Source organism: Epinephelus fuscoguttatus, linkage group LG10 (genome assembly GCF_011397635.1).
Source record: "Epinephelus fuscoguttatus linkage group LG10, E.fuscoguttatus.final_Chr_v1".
In the NCBI taxonomy this organism is placed as follows: Eukaryota; Metazoa; Chordata; class Actinopteri; order Perciformes; family Serranidae; genus Epinephelus; species Epinephelus fuscoguttatus.
The window spans coordinates 28,961,582-28,981,648 of NC_064761.1; the positions used below are offsets into that span (position 1 = coordinate 28,961,582).

The following is a 20,067-nucleotide window of genomic DNA, read 5'->3' on the forward strand; positions in this document are numbered from 1 at the left end:
TCACATTGGCACGGCTGGACACTTGCAGTCAATCTCTACATCTCTACCTCTGACACACACACACACGCGCGCGCGCGCGCACAGCTGCACTAAGCTGTTGATTTGATTGTGCTGTAAAAGGTTTTGCATGCAAAACGCTGCACACACAGTTGCACAAACCACATTACCCCCGCTCACCACAGGATTTGTCTGAGGTGTTATGCAAATCAAAAATGCAGATGTGGTTTTAAAGGTGTTTCCAGTCTAGCGGGAGCTGTAGTGTAGAGTTGAGAGCAGCCAGTGACCCAGGGAGCTTATTAAAATATATATATATATGTATATGTATATTTATATGTACAACAGGGTGTCTTAAAGGGGAACACCACCCAAATAATGAACACAAGTTTGTTATTATCATGGCTTAAAAATTTAAATCAATATTTATAAGCATAGTTACACTCTCTCAAGGCCAGAAACCACAGAAGTAAATGTTAAACTTATGATGTCATAGGACAAAAGTGTGGAGCTGCTTCATTGATGATGCATAGGAGACTGATTTTATGGGCCCACACAAGATTATTTTTTGGTTTTTGCCTTTATTGGACAGGACAGGTTAAGTGTGCAGGGTGATGACATGCAGCAAAGGGCTGCCAGCTGGAATTGAACCCACAGCTGCTGCAGCAAGAACCTGCTCTACCCACTGAGCTACTGGGCAGCCTTTTTTTTTAAAAAAAAAAAAAAGACCTGAATGAGCTTTATTCTATTGTAGCGTTCTCCATTATGAAACAGAAAATGTACCCAACATTTCTCTGGGTACTTGCAGTGTCATCAATAACATCTCTCCCAATTCATTGTCTGTGGAGCCGCTACACACCTGACACCCTATGACATCACAAATTTGAGTTTTAGCACTTTAGTGTTTGGATTTGGGAGAGAATTATTCATTTTTACTGAGAGATTTGGACCGTCTTAGACCATAAGAATTACATGTATCAGTTTTGACAATGGGTGTAGATCCCATTGAAATTCAGTGTCACAAATTTTAGGCCTTAAAAGTCATTAGTCTTGAATTCACATTTGTGAGGTCTTAAATGCCACAAACATTTATTCAATTTTAATCATCAATCTTTTAAATATTTTTTCCATAATGAGTCAATCTCTTCAGCATGAAAGTCCACATTTTTTTAGATGTTGAAAGTCTTTAAACATTCCACAGAACCCAATACTGTCTTTTTACTTTAAACTTGCACTTACCTGTTGGCAGGGTTTAAATTGACCTTTTTGTCCACCTGCCAACTGTGGTTGGTGGATTCCCAAATCTACCAGCCACTCAATAGATTACCATTGTTTTTTTTTGGATTGTAAATGAAGCAAATCTAGCTGCGACTTGCATACTTTAGTAGCATTTGGCTAGTGGCTGGTGCCGAACTCACTCTAATAGCCATATTCCTATAGCATACATGCCACCTACTCCTATGCTTACCTGCAATGCCTGAATAAGAAAAAGATTTGTCCAAAATCAGTCTTATATTTGGTTAAACGTATCTTGAAAAGGTCTTTCAAAAGCATTAAATTTAAGTGTCACCCATAGACACCCTGTATACATACACTCTGTGTGTGTGTTTGTTGCTCTGTTGCTAATAATTATATCACAGTTTGTGTCTCAGTCCTCTTGTTTCTCTTTTACCTCCAAAGCGAAAGTAAAAACCCCTTGATGGACTGCCAGGGTGATGACAAGCTTATAAACAGGACACGTTAAAGACCACTCACGAGATAACAGAGGCAGGAGATTGTCTCTGCTTCCTGATGACTCTTAACTAACATGTAGCTGTGCTGGACGTCAAGTCAGCCTTTCAGTCTAGTTGTGTGATGGTTATTCAGGCTTCATTTTGGTTATTGTGTGCCTTTCCTACAACTCACAGAACACACTGCTGCATTAGAAAATTATTTATTTAGTTTTATGTGTTTGGTAGTGGTCCTAACTTATTCTGAATTACATAGATTATCAAGCATGAGTTCAGTTGAGTGAAGCCTCTCGAAACCAGCTGTCAGCAGTTCTCTTTATTCCTGTATTGGTCTTCCACATTCCCCTAGTTTTATCTGCCTGTAAAATGTGGCTTAAATAAAGAAAAAGAGTTGGTTTTAATTAAGTCTGCTTCAAGGGAGACAGCGTTCTCTGGGTGTCTGGTCTAGAAAAGGCCTTCACTGAGGTGGCCCGCACTGGGAAATAACTGCTCTCCTGAGAATAGGCAGTGCCATTCTCAGACTATTTTTCATGTTTAATGAAGATTAGCAGAGCCATTGTGAGTTTTTAAGTAATGTTATACTGACTGAGAAAGTTGGTATTTTGTTTGTCACACACTACAGTTAAGTCCAAGTTTAGGTTCAGCAACAAACAGCGTCACTACAACTAGCAAGGATTCAGAATCATATTATAAGTACACTTCAGTAACTCTGTGGTTTGTTGTCTCTGTGGTTTTAAAAATGCTCACTGATATCTGCAACAACTACCAACACAGAAAGGAGTAGCAGCGTATAAGAAATAACTATTCTTCACTCTGTTCACAAACAATTCTTGTTTGTGAGTTCTAGTATCATTGTCAGAATCTCAGGGGAACTATGCTTGTTGAATGCTAAAAAAAAAAATCACTTGTTACAGCTGTTTTAGCTTATTGCTTTATAAACATAAGGAGATGTTCAACTTTTATAAGCAAACAGAGCAGTGGATTCCTGTTAAGGTTAGAATATGACTGTACTAGCTTCATACTAACCATACTAACCTTCGATTCACAGAGACACTGTATGATAGATGTCAGTGTAACAACTTGTCTTAAGGTGGGGCAACTCAAGATCTCCTTAACTGGCCTTTAACCCCATTTACACTTAGCCACTTTGTGTCTTGGGCAGATTATATCATTCAGTTGGTGGATTGAGCGATCTAACCAGATCTTGAAAAGGTCTAAATCCCTCCATCTCTCCAAGATGCTATGTAATCTGTACTCTTTTCAACTTCAGTGCGTGGTATGTGGAAGCTGAAATGAAACAGAAATACACTAAAAATAGCTGTCATTCTCTTATTGAAGTTGCTCCAGCGATTTCCAAACTTCTAGTCATACAGAAGGTACAGCTAGCTGATGTAATATTTATCTGATTCCTGATTGGCGCTGTCTGATCTGCATGTTGAGAGAGCATTGATCTGTATAGATGAGAAAGAGATATGAGTGATCAAGACTTCTGTCTCACTTGTAATTCATTCATGTATTTCATCCATGGACTGTATAAAATAGTAGATGTAGTAACCTTGATGCGCCCATTGTTTTGTGGACTGCCACTTTAAAGCCTTGAGTTTGGTGCTTTGGCTGTCACCATCTTGATTTTTGGAGCCAGAAGTGACCGTGTTTGGATAAAAGGGTACAGCTCAAGTGGCCTTTCAAGGGATTGCAGTTTTTGTCAATTCAGCACTGGTTTCATTTTTCAGCCCCAACGGTCGCTGCTTGATTTCATCTGTGTGTTTGTTTTAGAATATGAATAGACCTAGGTGCAAGCTGTTTAGCAAAACTATTATTGTATTTAAAAGTGAGAATGTGAGCTGTCAAGTTATTTTTTCTTTAGTTTAAAATGTATTTGTTGTGATGTATATTTTAGATTTTTTTTGTTGAAGTCTGTGTGTACCAAATTACCCCTTGGGTACGATGAAATTAAAGTTAAATGCATTTATCACTACCATCTGTAATGGAGTAGGACCAAAATGTGATTTGCATGTAACATGGGAGAAACCAAGACAGATGCAATCTGATTTGTGATCTGGCTAACTCAAACAAATATGTGTGCCTAAGGGTAAACAAAAGTGTATTAAATCACATTTAAAGTGTAAATGGGGCTTTTGATCAGAGGAATGTTAGACGCTGCTACAGCCCGACTGATACTGGATTTTTGATGCCAATATCATGACTGATATTTGAGAAATTAAAATATCTGATAGAGATAGATAGATCGATTGGCCTCTAGACACCACTAATTATATCTGGCTGGTGAATAAGTCAGAGTGGCTTATGAATGTGCTCCTATGTCACCAAGACCTCAGGTAGTCATTGTCAGTATGTGTATGATAAACCAGGTAATTAATTTAAAATCAGCGATATCCAACGACTTTAATATGTTGATATTTTGGTGTAATACGACATCTCTGTGTAACTGAATGCAGGGTGACATTGAAGCACTTAACGCTGCACAGTTAATTGAATTTTAATCACAATCAAGATTTTGGCTCCACACAATTAATTAAATATAATCGGCTGCAATATTGACATTCATTATGCGTGCTCCGCTCTTAGAAAACACTGCTGTACCTCAAATCAAGAGCTTCCTAAAATAACAGGGCCTCCACTTTGGGGATGCTGTCCGCTGTATGTGCACCCTGCAGAGGCAGCCAGTGGAAAAACTATTTTCATCAACCGTTATCATCCGTTGTTTGAAATATTTTGAATTTAGGAGAGAACAAATCATATTTAAAGCATAAATTGGGCTTGTGTCTGCATTGCAGAGCCAAACAAGTAACTTGTTTAACCACCAAAAAAAACAAAACACATACGATGAATGTATGAAGGCCAAGAAGAATTACACAGTTAAAGTTCCTCATTGATTCCCAGTCTTTCGCCAGTGTCAAATCAGATATCCATGGCAACGAAGCTACAAAAAAACATAATACAGTGGTGTATACGTATCCATGGGAGATGCAGTAAATTCAGGTAAGGAAGAACCTTATTGTCAGTCTAATTATGGCAACAATTATGTGTGGAAGTGTTAAAGTGAAAGTGCTTCTAGGAGATGCACTGAATTAAGATGAAGACAAACATTAATTTAAGTCATACCTTAAATACAAATATTTGTACATTAGCAGGAATGTAGCACAACATGGAAGTAAAAGCAGTGCTCTGTTATTTAAATGTGAAAGTGCAATAAAAATATGTTGTCTCTCAAAACAATGAACAGGCGTGAAAAATAATCATGATCTCAATATTGATCAAAATATTTGTGATGGTCATTTTGGCAGTAATTGTGCACTCCTAGAAGCACTGCCTTTCTCATTGTGAAATGGCTAAAACAATTCATGGTTGGCACCACACAAAAGGCATCTGTTGACTCAGTTGGCCAATATATTGCCAAACATTGATTAGAAATATAAAAGTGTTGTTGGCGGAGCAACATATTGTTATTGTCCTTCTTTTCCTGCTCACAGATCAGATGCCGGGATGGTGACTCATTGAAAGAGATTGATTTGGAAGACATCCCTTTTCCATCCTTGCAACCCAAATTTTTATTTGATGAAAATGCTGAAGTACAAATTGCAGGAGTCGTTTGTGTCTCAGCTCGTGGTGGGAGTGTGCTGTCACATTATTTAAGCGTGTGTGAAAAGGATCTAAGCGCTGTGTAGCTCCAGTGTGAGTTATAGTGCATTCTGGTTGTCTCGCTTCATTTGGAACCTATTATGGACCTTTTTGATCCTTTTTATAGACCTTCATGCACAGTGTAGCTTTTTATTGTGTTTTTGGCTGCGTGTCACGTCTTGAGTCTTTTCTTGACAGTGGCTTGTGACTTCTTAAAGTCACTGATGGGTTTCATTTTTTTGTTACTGATTGGGGACAGAAATAGAGTTTAACAAAGAAAGTTTTGGCGAGTTGCTTACTTAAGCAGAAACATCACAGCTGTATTCATATATTTCAGTTTTAGCTGGAAATATTAAACCTTTATATTCCTCTCTAACCCACATTTGTTGATTACACTGTGAGAAGCTCAAAACCTTTATTTAAATAGGTACAGTTTGGGTTGATGGAGTGTGAAATACTTATCTACGAGCTATACTTAGCATTGCTAGTTTTGTGTGATGTTTTGAGTGAAGGCAATTAGTCCAGCTGTTTATCAGCAGCAGGCTGGGTTTCCTCAGTGGTGTGGTTAGGTAGTGCATAGCAGACGTACAGGCTGAGGAAGATGCCAGGGTTAGGAGTGCTCTGCTGCCTGCTCTGTAGCTAATGAAAGTCACAAGTAATTAAATGTGTACAGGCAGAGCCCATGGAGTTGCAGTAACAACACCAGTTTGTGAGCCGTCTTTAGTAAATAGGACCTTTTATTCAAAATGTGGGAATGATGGTGTTTGTTAGTGCAACCGTGTCGAACTGCTGATGTTGATTTTCAAATTGGTGTCTTCCCTTACTGAAATTGGCAGATGCAGATTTAAGTATATAGGAGATGTGATGATAAGTAAGGTTCCTGTGCAAAGGCAAGGATATGACAGTTATCAGTAAAAGGTCCTTTCGTTTCCCCTTGATCTTAACTTTGATCAGTGTCTCTAAAAATCTCTGGTTTCTTTTTCTTGTGACATATTTTTCTTACGGTTATGTCATATCAAGTAATTCTTTTACATAGGGCCCTAACGGTACATATATTTGTGTCGAACCGTTCGGTACGCGACTTTCGGTTCGGCACAACCCTGTACTGAATTATTGGGCGCAGGATATTATTTTATTTTATTTTGTTTTATTTTAATTCCGTTCCTGCGAGCCGAACCATTTAAAATATCTAGTTCCCCGACGGACATAATTGAGTGATGGACCGAGTCCCGTAAATCTCCGCTTTCACTTTGTGCAGCGCATTCTCGCATTTTGACAACATGGCAAGTGAGCCTGACGAACCTGAAGACCCACCCGCAAACCTTAAGTCCTCCGTTTGGGAACACTTTGGTTTCAGGGTAAAATACGAAGATGGAAATAAACAAGTGGACAAGACAAAAGCAGTGTGCCGACACTGCAGAACAGCAGTCGGGTATGTACTTGGAAACACATCTAACATGCTAACGCATCTAAAGCGACAACACCCGAGTTTGAACGTTAACCGGCACGACTAGAAAAAGCAATCTGGTGGAAACTACGATATCGTCGTTGTTTAAAAAGAAAGAGCGTTTCCCTGACCATTACGCTAAAGAAATAATCAACGCCATTGGAGTTGAGTAAAATTGTTTAAGCTGCACTTTAGATATAACCATGTTTTGTTTACTGCACTTTAACAAAGTGGGAAAGCTAAGTAAGTTCCTAGTAAAACTGAATCTGAGCAGGCTTTAAAGCTGACCAGCTGCACTATACTTTTAATTTTAATTGAGTAAAACTGTTAAAGCAGAAATGTATATTTATATTTTTCATTCAAAAAATGTATTTAAAAAAAAACAGCAGGATTTTATTTTTCACTTTTATATTCCTATTTTCATTCAAACTGTGTGGAAAAAGGATTTTATATATATTTGTTTCATTCAGAAATCGTGTAAAAAGAGTTAGCTGCTGTGGTGGTATGTTTTAATAGGGTTACCAATAAGTAAAAGATATTTAATAGTTTATTTTTTTCATTACTGTACCGAAAAAAAAACTGAACTGTGACTTGTGTACTGAGGTACGTACCGAACCGTGACTTTTGTGTACCGTTACACCCCTACTTTTACAACAAGAAACCTAACTATGTCCCAAGGAGACTCACTGTTTAACAGACTTTAGGTTGTTGTAATAATATAGAAAAATATGTCATAACATTAAAAGTATCTTGTTATGATAAGAAAGAACATTATGTTAGAAAAAGAAAAGTTAATGCTGTGCATTGTGACAGCGTTCAGACAATCACTCGAGACACTGACTTCAACTTTTCCAGTGTGGATCCACTGTTGACTAAAGGTTAAGTCATTCATATGGATGAAAAACCTGTAAAACATGTACTAATGCAGCGCTGTACTAATGCAGCGCTGCACAAATGCCGCTTACTTTTCCTCCTTCTGTGGTGGTGTGTGCGTATTGTACAGCCCTGCTACTGAGCAGGAAACTGGGGAACATTTGCCTTGCGTAAGCTGTGGTTCCTACATTAAATGAAAGAAAATACCACTATATTATTTTAAAATGATGTTGAGTAATGCATTTTACAAGCTTAATAATATGTACTGGCATTTCTCTCTTCTCCTTATAAAGTCTGAAATTGTCATGTCAGCACTGGATGTTGAGAACCAGTCTCTAACAAATTACCATGTGTCATCATTTTTTAACCTTTTATAATGGCCAAATATTGTCTGTTGTCACTGGAAAAATGTAGGGTCTTCAGCACCAAAGGTGCAATGCCTGAAATTAAGACCTATGCTAATGTTAGAAAAATAACAGAAAGCACAAATATGCCATATCACCCAGCAAAAAGCCATATATTTAAAGATTATACACCCTCCTCCTGCAACTCTCCCCTCTCTGTCCTAAGCCCCTCCCACCAGATGAACATGGACATTATGTAAACGCATCACACAGTAACCCAGTGTTTCCCGTACATTGATATATTTATTCTTATTTCATTGTAGTGTTGTGCGATGTGCATTTGATCAGCCACTTCCTTTCCACGCTCCCTCAGCCATGCTCCCTGCCACTTTGGACTGCTTGCCTTGGAGGAGAGCGTCCAGCAGCAGCCTTAGTAGCTCAGATTTGTCCAGCGCAACTCTCCAGTACCAGGTGTTAGTGGCCAGCAGCAGTGCTGGGTCTAACCTGTGTAGCGGCAGCAACAGAAAGTTTACTGATGTGGCAGTGAGGCGCACCTGTCTGGTACCTCAGAGCAAGGGTTTGTGCTGCCTGGATTTTGGTTGCTGCAGCCACTGAGTGGGGGTCTGTCTATGAAGCTGCTACCTGCTCTCCTCCTGGCGAAGTGGTCTATAGCGGCATGAAGTAAGGTTAAGGACACACTATGATTTGAGGCTCTAGCTAACGTTAGCTGTGAGGCTTTTGCTTCAGTTAGCAGAAAGGTAAACCACTAGCAAAATGTCCTCTTCACATCTTTGCCAAATCGACGTTTTGTTTCGTTTCTTGTCAGACTGTCTTTTAGAATGTCTCTTTTTTTGTAAGTGCGTCTTCCTTTTTTTGGGGAAATTTTACAGTGTATGCAGTTGTTGTCAATGCTGGAATAGCATCTTTCTCTGCTGAATTTTCAGCCATTGTATCAGGCTTTCACAGAGGGGACGTGCATGCTCATCTGCATTTTTAGAACAGCCTAAAATGTTCTATGATTGTCCAAAGTCTCCCATCTACATTTTCTAAAGCCTGAAAACAACATAGTTTAATAATGAATGCCAGCATGTACGAAACCAAACATTATATATTATCATCTTGAAAAGTCCATATGCTAACTTGGTAGCAAACAGTTGTTTATTTACACATCCAGCAGATACAGAGTAATGTTATTATTTATTTGTCATCATGTTTCTAGAAATACTTGACTCCTAAGCTGCTGAATCCTCCATGATGTTACTCACTAGTCGGGAATTGTGTGTGTCTGCTCTTTGATGCTGTATCGATGCTATAGAGCTTCCTAGAGCTGGTCAGGTTATAATTATCTGTGAGTTCATTCATATGTGAGGCTAGTTATTGTCTTAGATTTTGGATATCATAATAAGTGTTTTCTTTTCCTGGTTACAGGAAACTGCATTACAGTTAAGTCAGGGTTTACCACACATGCATTTATTTGTGGCGGCCAGCCATGATTAAATCCTGCTGCCATGTTTTGATGAACCATTCGGTTATTGATTGTACCATATTCTCACAGCACAGAGTGTTCTTTGGGCACAGACGTAGCAGCAGAGCCACAGGTGTAGTGAAAGTGAAACTTAACCATTCATTGCACTGTGTATAAACGTTTGCTTTCACACACAAGCAGCTGCTCCATTCATCCATGGATCTGATCTGATCAGTTATCCATCTCACAGCTCAAAACTCCACAAACTGCTGCTGAGGGAAAAAAGACTTCCCCTTGCACCCCATGATATTTCAGGGTATTTTCGCAATATTCGTGATTATGTAACAAAATACTGAAAATAATTTATATTAATTTCAAGAACATACTGTTGCAATAACACACGTTTTATAGTTTTGTATGTTTGCTTAAACACAGCAGTTTGCCTTCAAATATTCAGTAATACTAAACAAAAATGATCTCTCAGTTCTTTATTTTGTAAAGAGTGAGGTTCAGATTCTGTAACTATATGATATGGCAAACCCCTAAAATACACATACGTATATAGATATAGATATATATATATTATATGTGGAACATGTTAAATATACATTCAGGAGTGGGAAGAATTTTGCACAGTTGAATAATTGCACACAGTATGGCTGTAGTTGAATAATTGCACCAATTATTGTGCAGTTAAGACAGTGTTATAAAAAGTTATTGCACCTTTGGGAAATTTTGTGGGAAACACTGAAAGTGATGGGATTTTTTGAGCTTACCAGACTGTTTTTAGCTGTTCTGTTATTTGTCTTCCCCCACTTAGTCATTATATCCACATTACTGATGCTAATGATCAAAAATCTCATTGTTTATATATTTCGTGAGACCACCAATAGTCAAGGCTACGCTATTGAAACAATGGTATTGAAATATTTGGTCAAAAATATCGTGATATTTTACTTTTTCCACATTTTTCCACATATGGCGGCTTTAACAGGGTCACTACAGAGTCCCTTCTGTAGGCCTCCTTTGCATTTTTACACAAAACCAAACAATGGCAACCTCATGCTGCTCCAGTGTGTGGTTATACACTGCATCACAGCTTTACATAATCAAGAGTCATGACGAGCATGACATGTAACGCAACAACGTCAGCTTCTAGTGTGACGTAAGAACATACACGTTGGCAGCGCTTTCTTAACAACAACAATGGCATCAACGTGTCATTAACAAACATTTACTTTCCCGGGTGTTGCTGGCTGATTGGATCGGAAGGAAAAAAGCTACTGGATCTCATTGTTTTTCTACTTTGCGGACGTTTACAGCTGCTGCTGCTCTTCTTCTTCTTTGAGTTACCTGCTAACTGCTAACAGCTACTTTTTATATCTCCGACGGTGGATCACAGCCACAAGATGTCAAAAGGCCACACCCATGCTGCCCATGATCCCGTCTTGCAGACACAGTTTCAGCACTGTTACTACCTCCTGTGGCAACTTAAAGGCAAGACCACTTTGTCTCCCATTGCCTCTGTTGTACCTTATATACAGAATGGCGAGGTGGCACGATAACAGCACGATATTCTCACCTTGAACAGGCAGTGTAAAAGGGGCTAATGAGTCATTTTTGGTTCATCTGGCACAAAGAAAAGCTGTTTCTATGTGATCAGTATCAAATAACTCAGTCACATAGAACCGTTACATCCACATATGTTTTTAAGGAGGGAGTGTTGATGCTCAACTCAGCAGCAATGCTGTGTCCAGCACAAGGAGCCACTGCAGAAAAACTTTAAGGTCAGAGCTAAAATAGTTTGAACTTTGTCGTTCGCCTTTGCAAACATGGTTACCTGAATTCCGCTCATGCCTATCTGGGCATTAAACACAGCGAATATAAAATGCTCTCCATGAAGAACAACAGAGGCAGAGAGCACCTATCAGCGGCCATGAGCCGGATTCAAATCCACGACATCAGGAGCACATTCTGTACACCTGAACGAGCTAACACCGCAGGCAGCACAGGATATTTACCTGAACTCATAATTGAAATGGGAGTCAGGATGCTGTATATACACACACTCTCACACTCACACACACTGAGCACACACTTCATCTGTCAATGTGCACACCGCTCAAACAGGTTGGTAGTATCTGGGTTAATGAGTGTTTGTTTTTTGGCAACACCCAAGGATGTCTCATGCATGGAGCCTACCTACGCCTATTATAGTTTCTCTTAGTAAGTCTCTCAGTAAGCCAAGCAGATAAGCCCTGTGTTAGCCATATTTATTTGTATCCCTGTTAGCTGCTGCCAAGGTAACGGCCGGCATGGCAGAGTTTTGTAGAAATAACAAAATTGCAGACAGTACAGATTAACAACCCACACACTGAGAGGATAAAATGACCCCAGAGAGACTTGTGAGTGTGTGTGTGTACAGTGGCATCGTGGGCCATCGTAGGGCAGCCCTGTGGTACCCCAGCTATCCTCATAGGCACAGTAGCACTGCTGAAGGCAGAGTTGGCAGATGCCTTCCTGTATCCTCACTCCCACTGCTTTATGTCTAACAGCATCGACTGACTCTCAGCCAAGGTTGCTAATGCTAATCATCACCCACGTGAGCTTATTTCCCAGAAATATCAAATTGCCAGACTCATACTGCCTGACCTGGCACTCTGGTGTGACTGTGCCAACTAACTGCCTGTTAGTTTAGTCAAATGCACATTGGTTTATATTGAAATAGTTTTCTGTCCACCATGAAAGTCACATGCACTTTCAGTTCTGTTCCACTTGGCAGTGATTTGTGTCTAAACAGATCAAACTCTCTCAACCTGGCCGTACTTCACAGCTGTCAGTGGGATACTGAATACAAAATTCAAAATTCAAAATGAATTCCTGTCAACAGGAAGCGTTGCCAACCAGTGGAGTTCAAACATTGTAATGATTGTGGTGGGCATTTGGTGATTAAACTCATCATGCAGTGTATTGCTGATTATAAGAAAATTGGTCAGGGATAGTTGTGATGATTAATAAGACATTAACATTTGCTTTTAGGCTTTGCTGCTCCTCACTGTCGTGTTTGATTTTAAGTAAATACTTTGGTGTTTTTCAACTGTTGGTCAAACAAATAAACGTAAAAGTCAAAAGGTAAAACTATTCCAACAGACTAACTGGCTTTTTAACTTGGTCGTTTTGTTTAACCAACAGTCCAAAACCCAAACATATTAAGTTTACTGTCATCTATGACAAATGAAAATAAGCAAATCGTCACTCTGAAGAAGCTGAAATCACAATATTTAGCTTTTTCCCTTGAAAGATGACTGAAACAATTAATAGAATATCTTTAGTCATCTGGGTATGGCAGTAGATTTTACGTCTCTTTAATGTGTTGAATTTGACTTTATGGCTCTTTATACAATAGACGAGTTAAGTATAAGACGAGTTAATGCAATGTGTGACTATACTAGCCCTATAGTTAGTCCAGGTTTGAGCCCATTTCACAATATTGCTTCTAGTTCTTGTCTCGAGTCGTCCGTCGATGACCCATCAGTCGACTGAGATTGCTTCAATTCGAGCAGTCTTTCTGTGTTTTTGCTAGTCAGTTTGCTGTGCAGTGTACTTCTGGGGATGTTTTGGTACCCAGATTTTTCTGTGGAGTGACAATCTTGACTTTCATTATACTTTTTGGAATAGGGAGCTGCGGACAAAATGTAGTGGCTACGGTTGTAATGGTATGAGATTTTAACGGTACGGTATGATAACTGTCTCATAAAATACTGCGGTTTTACAGTAGTGCAGAATTATTATTATCAGTCAGAATGACCCTTAAAGGAGTGAAAACAGAAGAGTTATTTTTGATTGAACAAATGTTTTATGACTATAATTGAAACTTAAAACCAGTTTTTTAATGGCAGTATGTGTAAAAAACCTCTCCCTTATTAAAAAAATAAGGAAAATAGAGGTGTGATTCTCTATCCAGTTGCATTTTTAAAAAAATATCTTAGCTACGCAAATGTACACGGTACGATAACTGTCAGTTTTCATATCACGGTATACCATTGCAACCCTAGCAGCACAGAGTAAGAGAGTGTCTGCACTGTAAGGCTCAGAGAAAACATTATCTCCTCTCTTCTGCTGAGAAGTGGTGAATTTTCAGCTTATAGGTACTTAATACGTCACAGTCTTTGGCTTTTGTTTGATGTCTTGTGTCAGCAAAAAATGTTGCTGCACATTTCCAATCTGTCGTTTGCTTGTTTACTGTATTACGTAAATGCTGCTGTCACAATGAACATCCTGCTGAGTGTGTTCAAACTTTGTATGGGAAAAAAAAACTAATTGTCAAATATTTGTTTCGAACGGCCAAATCTGATTCAACTGGCATAATTCGGTGTCGGCTACAACCCGAATTGCTTCAATGACAATCAAAGCAGCTGCTGTAATATTAGCTGTGTAAAAGTCATAAAACACAATGATTAACCTTCTCTGCTTCACCTGCTTAGTGTTTTCATTCATAAAAATGTTTTAGTTTATCTGGAATGTTTGTGTTCCCAAAAGAGCATATATAAAGTTCACTCTGTGGTCAATTTATTAGGTACACCGAGATAACACAATTGCAGTCTTAAGGTTTAAGCTCTTTTCAGAACTTCATGATCATTTTTGGGCCTGCAGTGTGTGTTAATGTTGAATTGCAATGTGTAATACTTTTTTTATGTCCACCCCATTTATATCAATGGATGCTCCATGCTGTGTAAAGTGGTGCAGATGTACATAGGTAAAATTTACCTTTGTCCTTAAGGAATAGACTTGGCAGGGTTTATACTTTACAGAATTTGAAATCCTCTTAAACTAATTTGTATTCCCTGTTGGTATACGTTGCTCTGATGTGTAAGAAGGTCTCATAGTGTCAGTACATCTCTACTGTAGCAGCTGTTTTTTTCAGATGTATGTGTGTGTGCAGTCCAGAGCTTCTCTGCCTGTTAGATAAAACATTGAGTTTCACAGTGTGGTACGAAGGCAAGACAGGTAGGTGTTCGTAGTTCTGCACTGTTTGTCTGGCGGCTCTGTTGGTTGAGCAAACTGATGTTGACACGCCCAGAGTTTCGGCAGTTATGTGGCAGTCAGGCCTGTGAAAGACTGCCCAGTGCTTCTCATGTCACCGCCTGTCTGGCTTGTTGTTGCAGACACGTATGGTCCCGTTAAAACCTTCTCATAACGCCTAATGTCTTGTTTAATGTCTGAGGTCTAAGGCAGAGGGTTGGGACACGAAGACAAATTATTTAGGAGGTGAAAAAGGGGGACTTGTATGGTTAGGAAAAGACTGACTTGTTGAATTAGCTAGCAGATGTGGCTTGTTTAAGTGTACCAACAGACTGAGACATAGTGATGACCTGATCTTAATAGTATATGAATATCATATCTACAAGTTGTAGCACTTGTTTTATTGGTTGAAGGCATGTCTGTGTGTGCATATGAAAATCAAACAGGTTTGAATACCTAAAAGACAAAAAGCTTCAAAGCTCTTTTGACTGTTTACACAGCAACACATCAGCGGTGGGCAAGTTCCCAACTAAGTCTTGGACTAGGAAGAAGGAAGTGAAGTTGAAGACAGATCACAATTAGTTGGGGGAATTACAAACTGCTCAACCTCTGCCCAGTGGGAAATACTGCTGCTCCAGTACAAGTAGTATTTTGATTAAATGGGAACCAAAATAGGCAAAATGATTAAATTGACATTGAAGTCCTTTAGAAGGAAAAGTATGCCAGGAATTTTCTCAAAACTGGAATAGAGATCCTGTGCTCGCTGCCCCCCTCTCTCTCTGTCTCCATCTTATTCTTTTTTTCATCGTACATCTACATGTGCTCTTACAGTCCACTTACTCCACACAGACACATTTCAAACATTCAAATTGAGCACAGAAAAGGCTCTGGTCCTCATCCCTCCCACCACTGTCATTCAGACCGTCTTTGAAGTGAGTAGATGAAGATGTAGCTGTAAATGCCAAAGTGACATGCACGGTTCGTTGGCAGGTGTCTCGTCAGTGCCCACTAGTCCATCTGCTTCGTTTTGAGCTAGAAGAAGGATTTGTTTTTAATTTGAAGGCCAATTCAAGTTTTCTAAAGACGATGACATGAGCCAAAGATATGTTTCAGAGGCAGGTTCTTTCTTTTTTACAGTTGTATAACAAATTGATATTTTTTAACCCACTCAATCCAGCGTTGATTCAGGTGTGTCATTTTGGTCCTGCAAAGTATTGTAAACAAGTGAGTGTAAATTTGCAATATTTGCAACCATGTACGCACATGCATCCACATGTTGCCCCTTTTTGCCCACTGGCGTGAACAGTTAAACAGCAGTCCTTTGACTCATGAACATTTTCTTTCCACAAAGTCTTGGGTAAGTCTTTGAATCATTTGGAAGTTCTGCACTTTTTTGCAGAAGGCCTCTCTCATTGCCACACCACCTTTAGCAAATTGGATTCAAGTAACAGTGCCAGGCTTTGAAGCCAATTTTACATTGTAGCCAAAAGTGTAATTACACCCTCCAGGTCTGCGTGTGATGCCACAGGGTCCAAAAAGACATTTTCCTATTGACTGACAATGTGAAAGAGATGTCTGTAAATCAGTGGATACATTTTTTCTCAGTGTCAAAACTCCCGTGAAATGACTCATTTCACTATCAGGATTTGATCCATTTGGTCCGATAATGTTTCGAAAGTCTAACTTTAAAGTCAGAGTTCAAGTTAGTGGAGCACTAAACTGTTGGGTGTTTGGCCGGTGGAAGTGAGCCACTTGGCCTCGCCCTGCCGCTGTTAGTCTCTAGAGCTCTGGTTCTATGGGTCCCATAATGCGTAAGATTTTGATAAAATCATACTGCGGGCAGAAAATGGCCAACAAATAGTGAAGAAATGTGTGTCAACGGACCCATCAACCCATTTCTCAGCTGAAGAAATGGACAGAAAATGAGATGCCTGCAAGACAGTATGGGAGCTGTGCAATAAATGTGGCATTTGAGGCATGCACAGCTGGGACAGAATTACTGGAAGATCTTATAGTGCAATGCAATCCAGGAACTCCTGATAATAAAATGCAGTCTAATGCAACTGAACCACAAACTACTAATTCATATTGTTGCAAAATATCATCTTGGAATGTGAAATGTGAAATTGAACAAAGGTTTTATTCCAAGTAGCGCTGAAGTAAGTGGTCAGTTAATCGACTGGTCAATCAACAGGAAATTACTCGTATGTCAATTTTCTGTAAGCAAGATATCTCCCAAATTTAGTGATTTCAACTTCTTAAATGTGAATATTTGGTTTCCTTTGTTTGTAATGATGGTAAACTAAATATCTTTTGGTTTTGGACTGTCGATCAGCCAGAACAAGGCGACAAAAGACCACTCTCTGAGCTCACACTATTGTCTGACTTTTAAAAGATCATTGATTCTTCGGTTAATCAAGAAAATATTAAATCTATAATGTAAATATTCGCTACAGGCTGCTGTAAATAGTAGTATTGTAAATATGTTGTTTTTATTATGGCCACTCATTTTATATAAGGATGACACATTTTAAAAATAGGCCATCATGCACAGCAATAGGCATTTATTACTATTAGAACTGCTGTAGCAAAAAGGATGCTGTAAAACACTGTGCGTCGTTAATCTCCACCGTCTTGTTCCTGCTATCCACCTATTACTAATTTTCTTTTATGTGTCCCTTGTGGTCTTGTCTCTGTAGCTATACATATAACCAGTGGGTGGAGGACTGGTGGGGGTGGAGGGCCTCAATCTCGTGACGGGAACAGTGACATGGGAAATGAATATGAAACAATTTTTTATCTTTCTCTCGCACACACACACCCTCTTCTCAAGCAAGCAGGGGTTACTGTATCCATGCGTAGCAGCTGTACACTGTAGCATCTGCCAAAATGGCCATCCAAGTATTATTGTGAAACTGCTGCTCAGTTTATGCACACACAGTAAAGTTGGGCAAATAGTGTTTTTAGTCTGCAGATGTTGAATCAGTTAGTGTCCAAAATAACTGGCAGAGCACATTCTTTAGTGGCCAAAATAATAAATTGCCTTTTTTTTTGGTCATGTATACATTTGTTTCAGTACATGTCGTTGAGATAATAAGGATAATAAGGAATTATTTTATTTTTTAATCATAAATTTTCTGGAACTAAGTAGCACTAAAAGTTCCTTAAGTACATTTGTGTTTCCACCACATCTCAATAAGCTTGATGATTTAGGAAATTATACAGAAAGTGAATTAGGAATACTTTTGTTTCACAGTGTTCTGTGATTCACTTTTATGCAACTGTGATGCCAGACTAGGGAGACCAGCAGAAGTGGAAATGATTCTTCAAAACACCACTGTATTTTGTCATTACATTTCTGTTGTAATGACATACCTAATTGCAATGAATCATACTCGCTAGATAGTATGATAGTTTCAGAGACTCTGGAGAATCTACATGAAAGAACGTTGAAGCTGTTCATGGTTCAGCTCGTTAGTGGTCTAAAACCTTACTCAGACGCTTTGTTTAATTTGGCGCTCATTTGTATGTTTCAGTTTCCCTTTGCTCACTGACTCTCTCTGTCTTTCTCCCTCTAAATTTAATGAAATTTAATGAAAATTTTCTGGTACAGGACATAAATCCTCTCCACCAGACTCCATGCACAAAACAAATTCATTCAATACAGTACCAAAATACACTTAGTTAAATCACATTAGTTCATAATCACAAATCAGCTCTATAATCAAACAGAACAGCCTGTGTGGAAGTGTGCTACAGAAATATTGTTCAGACACACTAAGGAAACGTCTATCCTTAATCCTCCTTATATCATAATAATGTTAGGATTAGGGATGGACATGGAGAAGTGTTCAAATAGTGTACTTAAATCAAAGAAACAAGACCACAATGTAATAATACCCCTTTACATGTAAAAACCTACATTTAAAAAGTGTGAGTACACATGTATTATCAAACAGAATATGCCCTGTCAGTGTTACATTTTATATTGGATTGTTATTATAGTTTCATTAGTTAAATGTTGCAGCTGGTCAAGATGGAGCTGATTTAAACTACTTTAGACAGTTAGATAGTTTAATCTTTGACAGTAGGCTACATCATAAAAGCTCATTGTAGGTTTAGTGTACAAAATCTGATTCTGCAAAGAAACAAGTAACTTTAGCTGTCATGAACATGTAGTTGAATGAAAAGTACATTATGTTTCTTGAGATGTGAGTCTCAGAAGTATGAACACAGAACTGGATTAAATGTATTTTGTAACTAATATTGATACAGTTAGTGTTTGTTGTCTGAATATATGCAGTTTTTTCCCTGGCTCAAAATGAGGCAGAGGTGGTACCGTCCTGATCACTGAGCACTAGTGGATTTGTACAGTGGCTTTTGTGGACACTACACTGCATAAGAGTGAAGTTATTGAATGTTTTTTAGTATCTCCTTTTGGTGTTGGCACTTTGTAGATGGTCCATACGCATTGGCTCACAGCAGGCTGCACACAGAGAGCAACGTTAGCTGTCCAGCTTAGAGGAAAGCTCGTTTTTATGAAAATCCGTTTTTAGCATGTCGTCTACTTTACTTCAGTTGGGAAGAGGAGTGGTTTTTGTTTTAACAACATTTTGCTTATGAGGTATTGATCCAGGACGTTCTATACCTGTTTCTACCAACTAGCAGTAGAGCTGCGTTCACGGAAGTTGGAAACGGAAATTTGCCTCCTCCGCCCAAATCAAACTGGAATGCCAAAAAATCGGGGGTCTGCCCCCAGAGGCTGTATCACCATCTGCCGGAAGTCAGATGCCAAATACAGCCGATGGGTTCCAAGAATGGCTAACACTAGCTGCCATTTGCAACAGCGTTAGTAAATAGCAGCTGGTGATATGAAACTGTATTAAATCATTGAGTGGCGGGGTAAAAAAAGACTAAAAATGAGCTTACTGGCTTTCTTCACATTTATAGGGCTTGCACCCACTTTGCTGTCGTCCAGCCAAAAATAGACAGCGCTTTACTTCCTCTTTGGCAGTTTGGGCTGCGCCTCTCCTGGTGCACTGTGCTGATTACCATACAGTGCCACCACATTGGTGTAATGCCACCATTGCAGTTACAAATGACAGAAATTTACCAGGAGCAGCGCTTGTTAAAAACTGTTTACCATGAAGACACCCATCAGACTTTTATTGAGAGCTGGAGGTGGCATGATATTTGATGGAGGCGGCCGCCACATCTTTCTCTATGCAGGAGAAACCCTGTGAATAGATGTTATGAACAAGTGGTGGCAGTCGTGAAACGTGTGTTTGTTGAATCTGTGATTCTCAGTATGGCAACGTTACCCCCAATAACCCCTGCTCCAGCAGATCTTGGTAGGGAGCAGGAACCTAATGGGATGCAGAAAACTATGATCCAGGAACAAATCCCAGTACTCTGCTCCTACGGGTAAAATGCAGGTTATGTTCCAAAAAATGTTCCTGGAGAAGTTCCTGCATGTGAGAGGAGCCACTAGACAGTCATTCATTCATTCATGCAGTTCCTGTACATTCAGACAGGCCTTCAGCAAACCTT

General features: G+C 39.2%; 1 protein-coding gene across 3 annotated transcripts in view; it reads left to right on the forward strand.

Annotated features, from left to right (window-relative positions):
• The window catches only part of LOC125896475 (guanine nucleotide-binding protein G(q) subunit alpha), a 53,439-nt gene that overhangs the window by 1,231 nt on the left and 32,141 nt on the right, over window positions 1–20,067 (forward strand). The window lies entirely within an intron of this gene.